We start from the raw sequence: 6,088 nt of genomic DNA, 5'->3' as shown, positions 1-6,088 counted from the left end.
GCCCATAGGCTGTGATAGTGAGGCAAGTGCATTATTTTCTTTGCCATCTAAATAAATACCACTTACTTCCTCACATGCTGTTGCTGATCAACATCCATATCTGCGGGGTTCAACTGAAGCAAGGGCTCTTACACTGCTTGACTAAATCATTCTCCTGTCATCCTTGCCAACATCCTGGAAATACAAGTTTGTCAGCTTAAAAAAAACAAGAAGAAATTACTCTGAGGTATGCCTTCCTAGCTTCTAACTGAGAGTTGAAGGAGATCAGTGAGCTATCAATACACATTGCTACAATCTCTGAAGGTAGCATCTTTTAAAAACTTTCATGCCCACACATGTTAGAAGGAGTGGATAAACAGCATAAACAGCCAGCTTGCAAAACAGAGGAAGCTTTGCTTTGAGGATGGAGGGAAGGATATTGATATTTAAAAACCCACGGCAAGAGATCCAGCTACTGCCAGAGAAATAAGCTAAATCAATGCTATGTTACCAAATCTATATTAAAAAAAAAAATAGATCTAGGTAACAGACAGATGCCCTTAAGAGAGTATTCACTAACATGTACATTTAAACATTAAGAATGAGAAATATGATACAATATGAATCAACTGTTTTTGAGTTATAACCCACCATTGTTTCTACATGTAGCCAATTTAATTCCTGAACAACAAGAAGCACCACCTCTTTTCCCAACAGTTCCAGATGCATTTCACCTGGATGTACTGCCCTCTATCCCACCTACACCTAATCAGAAGTTCAGATGTAATATACACCCTCTTCAAGCACCAACTCACTTCATGCCACCTCAGCTCTGCAGCTGTTTACGTAACATCAGAAGCAGAATTCAGCTGTCTTCATTTATTGCTTCCCTTGGGTTGGACACACCACCAGTGTTTCTGTAAAGCAAACAGAGCTGTATATACCAGATACTTTCTAGAGTCTTTCTTGTATGTAAGTCCTAAAATACATTGCAGGCTGATATCTTCATGGAGAATACTGAGAAACAGTCGTGGTAATTGCTGTGGAAAACAGAGGGAAATACAATCAGAGAGCAGAATTGCTTAGTACGACTCATAACAGGACTCAGAGCTGCCTCCTGCGTATGAACAAACCACCAGCCTAAGCCTGGCAGCCACCACTTCTTATAAAAAAAACCCGTCACCTCTGAGACTATTTTTAAACCTCATTTAATAAAAGGGTTTCTTAGATATATAGAGGATATTAAGTAAATAAGTTACATAGTACATTACAATCACATCAGCAAGATTGCCTTTAGTGTATTAATATTTTATAAAAAAAGCACACAAAAAATAAATTCAGTCCAGTCTATCACAACTGTACAGCAACAGGTAAATATATTTATATATGTACATTTTTAACATGTAACAGTCTTTTAAAAGGTGCCAATAGGCAGCAAACACACAAAAGGAAGTGTCTGCTCACTTGCTAAAATAAAAGTAATATACTTTATTATAAAGCATTTATACAGTAATTACAAAGGCTGACTGCTCCTGTACAGTACACCAAAGCTTTGACTACAAATTTAAAAACAACATAAAAAGAATGAACTCAACAAAAAAAGTTTTTATCAAATCTGAACTAGAAGGGGAAAAATACATACGGAGAAGCTGCAGGAAACAGATTTTTAAAATACACATTTCTATAAAAATATATGTTGTTTTTGAGTCTCCAGAAGTTAAGCGTTTCTTGGGCTCAGCTGCTGATGGAATCTTGCTCTCAGAAAGAGAACTCCTCAGACGAAGCTCAGAGGCTGCCCTCGCAACACCTGGCCTCACAGAGAACAAGGGCAAGAAAAGCAGCTGAACCCAAGTGAAGAGTTTACACAGAAACTCACTCCTTTGAAAATCAAACGGTTTGTAGACGCCGCTTCTTTGTCTCTTTAAAGCTTTATAAACTGTCAGACATACATTAGAAGATAAAACAGAGAATGCTTGCTGGGAAAATGTGGTTGAGAACGAAGTTTCGGGCAGAGGTAATCACTGGACTAAAAGTGCCTTTGTATGAAAGCAGATGAGACAAACGCAGCTCTAGTCCTCCCCACTCACATTTCTTTCAGAATAGGATACAAATATACAGGAACTTTCCAAGATCGCTCCTTGAGAGAGAACTAAGCAGTACGTAATAGCTAAGAGAGGGAGAGCTTGCTCTTTCTGGTTTAGGAAACACTTTTTTTTAGATGATGACTTTAAGATAAGCTTGCTGCAAATGTGAGAAACACCATGAAGTGTCAGGTTTGTGAAATGAGAAGTTTTGTTAGCTAATCCAGACTCCATGAATTCCATCGCTAGTATGGGAGTAATAGATGGGTTACTTTTAAGTTTCAGAATGTCTCTTTTCCCTACCTTCAAAGCAGCTGCCATCCTGCCTGGCCTAGCTGTCTGCACAGCTGTTCTGGGGCCTCCAGCATACACAAGTGAGTTCTCCAGGGTATTGCAGCCTATTCAGCTAAGCCACTCCAATTTTAAATGGAAAAACATCCAATACATTAAAATGCAGAGTTGCTGTTGCAGCCAGACAGCAAAACACCTGTAGCTATATAAGATATGCATTACGAATGCATGCTTTACCTAGTAATTATATATACACCATCTTATAAAATGGAGATGCTATCCCATGCAGAGCACAAATCTGAAAGGCTGAATGAATCTATCTGCAAAGGGCAGATGACACAGGCAGAAAGGCAAAAAACACACAACCAGAGCAAACCGTGACCACTTGCCCAATCTCTCACAGCATCCCTGCAGCACCCAGAGCTAGCATCAAGATTCAGCTGGACAATGGTTTGGAAATACAGCCACTGCTAGGTGTATGACCACCTGCAGCCTCACCTTGCACTGTAAGGGACAAATTATTAGCACACAGCTACAGACCTGCAGCCCATATCTTCTGTTTGTTCTCAGACAAAGGACAGCTAACACAAAGAGACACGCTCATTGTTCCAACTCCACTTGGGAGTGCACAGCACTTTCTTCTAGACTAACAGCAAGAGTAGCGAGAATGGAGATCTGTGCTTTCAAACAGGAAATAATCTGTACAGGACTTTCAAGTGGACGAGTTGTCAGAACATCAGAACGGACTGATTTTTTTTTTTTTAAATCATAATTGGAATAACACAGCCTTAAATTAACACTATGCTGCAGTGAAGAGCCACTCAAGTAATTTTCCCCTACACAGAATACCATAATTCATTCTAGATCAAATTCAGTTCAAATGCTTTGTCTATAGCAGATGGGGGATTATTTTTTTCCCAGTTATTTTCTGTATTGTTTGGTTTTGGAAACAACTCTGCCAAGCTTTGCTAGTTGGCATGATCCAATTCAGATGCCAGGTACTCTCCAAACTGCTTCTGTAAGCAGGTGGGCAGCAGGCTTAGCACTGCTTGTTTTTCACTAAGACACTTAGAGGAACATTTTCACTCATTATCATGACAGAAAAGGTTTTCTGATGGCTACCAGCAATATAGAAACACAGTTGTTGCCACTTACTTGTAATACATAACTGCTTTTAGTCAACCACACTGTTTGTAGCAGCCATCCTATCCTCAGAAAAAGCCTTGTTTAGATTTTCTTCCAACAACAGGCCACGCTGTTCTCTGCTACTGCAGTGGGGTGGGAGAGAAGTCATCAGTACTGGATTTGGTGTGTAATAAACACATAGTTTCAGTGCAATTAAAGACAATTTCTTATTTTTTCTTAATACCTCAATTGCTTATGCTTCATAAGAGGCAAAACAACTCCTTGATTTCCTGAAGCAGACAGAATCACTAGAAGATCTGCCCTTTTAGAACACAGTAATAATGCTTGCCTTAAAACATTATCACGTCTAGAAAGATTAAATTGGTACTTAAAGCAATAACACAATTTGCTCTTTAAATCTTTGTATTTAAAGAGTCATCTGCCACTGTAATTTGCTATGCAGTATCTAGAACTACAGTCACCTTGAAAATTGCTGAGGGCCACAGCTGAGTGTTGGCTCATTGTTACCCTGGCATACTCGAAGAAACTAGAAGTACTGGGAGAAATGGCAGCGTTACACAGAGTGCTATGGTAAAACAGAGGCACGTGTGAATTTCCTGCCTATATAGAGAACAGCTCACAACTACAAATCTGTCTGTGCATTTGTTTTCCGGGAGGACATGAAGTTGTTCTTCTAGTTCAGCATCCCACTTTCTAGCTGGGACCATACTGCTGTTCCACACTTTCCCTCATTTTTCCCTAAACAACTGCTCCTGATCACTGTCTGAAACAAGACATGAAGCAAGCCATTGGTTTGTCCTGATATGAACAATATGTTGTTGGTTGTTTTTTTGTTTTTGTTTTTTAAAAGGATTAAACCTTTAAAGTTTAAAGTTTAATTAAAGTTGATTTTGCGCTGTTTTACCCAGGATAGTGAAAACATTTTCCTAAAATAGTTTCATTACCCTTATTTTAGTTTTCGGGTTTAAGCAGATCTCTTCTCCAACCTTAACAATCTTCATTTTTGCCTTGTTTCTCAATGTGTACCATTTCCACCTCTATCTCCATTTCTTCATTCTGTCCTTCCAGGATTTTCCAGACTTTTAAGTAACTGTGCACCATGCTGAGCTGAGATCAGTACTCCAGGAAATGCATTCATTACAACAGCATAACAGCATCTGCATTGTTTAAATATCATCATATAAACCCATCATATATTTTTTTTTCCCCACAAGCCCTGCATGTTTCTGAGCTGATTCTCTGCCCTGCAGGTCTCAGGATCTGGAAACTACTGGCAACTTCCCAGAAACATACTTCAGAATTTTAACTGCATCATCACTTTATACTGGAATTAATCCCAGCAGTAGAAGTGAACCGTGAGTTCCAGCTGCTTCACTGGCTTTCCTGGCACAGTGTGCTAAAGCTTCTGTTCTCACTGAGGGCCCCAGGATAACGGCAGACAAGCCTTTTCTCCAATTTACAAGAGGAAAAAGATAATAACACTGAAAATCTGAATAGGAAGACCGATACACTTAAGCTTCTCTTTTAACGATGAGTAGCTTTCAGTTCTTTGCAGTTTATGAACGGATTGTAATAGTTTGTGACATGCCATCTGCTTCCATAGTCTTGTCAGCAAGACCCAGGGACATGCAGTAGTCATTCCAATACTGACAGGATCACCTGGTTTTATTAGGAATGGAAACACAGCATTGGTAGGAAATCAAATGCATATGGGAAGAATTGTCAACATTGAAAAAAGTGCAGTCCTTATGATAATGCTACTAATTTCAAGAGTAATAACTGTTTCTATTAAGTCTATAAAAAGGCATATGTATGAAAAGAAAATATGGTACAATACACAGCCTCCCAGACTTGGACAGCATGACCATGGTTGCATAAAACTACCTGGACCAGGAAAAGAGGACCAGATGGCATGCTGAGTCAGATCCGTTTTCCATTGGCAACTTGACAAGTAGACACATTACCTGAAATTCATCTAGCAGCCTGAAGAGCCAAATTTAAAAAAAAAAAATCATAAAAAAAAATAAATCAGCACACTTCATGTGCAGTAACCCACCCAGGATCCTTGCTTGGCCATGCACCACAGGAGCAGCATGCATGGGATGCAACGCACTGCTGGCACCCAGGAATTCCTGCCTCCACACGCTGCATTGAAGGAGCCAGAACTGGGAGCTGGGACAGATCTGTGAGAGCAAGGAAGTGATCTGATTCTCTACATCTTTATGAAGTAATGATGAAGTGGGCTATAAAGATGCACAGACCAATCCAGTGCAATCTGTGTCACCAGGACTCCTTTTGCATCTTCTTAACTTTCATTTACCAGCAGGCTTTTGGTGGCTAGACCTTTTTTTTGGCCAATAGCATGCGTCAGTTCTGAAGGAAAAGTCAGCATTTCAGCCAGCTAAGGGGGCGACAGAGGACAACCCAGCAGGCATGGCTTCCAGTCACTTGCATGGAAGTGAAAAGCCTCCTGCATATGCGGTCACATACTGTCTGACAGGAAGTATTTGGAAAACAAGGGCCCCACAAATATAAGCTCTCAATGGCAAAAAAGATAAATGAGGGCTGCCGCAGAAAATAAACAGATGTGC

This window comes from Phasianus colchicus, chromosome 5 (genome assembly GCF_987193195.1).
Source record: "Phasianus colchicus chromosome 5, bPhaCol1.hap1.1, whole genome shotgun sequence".
NCBI lineage: Eukaryota > Metazoa > Chordata > Aves > Galliformes > Phasianidae > Phasianus > Phasianus colchicus.
This window is presented reverse-complemented; position numbering follows the sequence as displayed.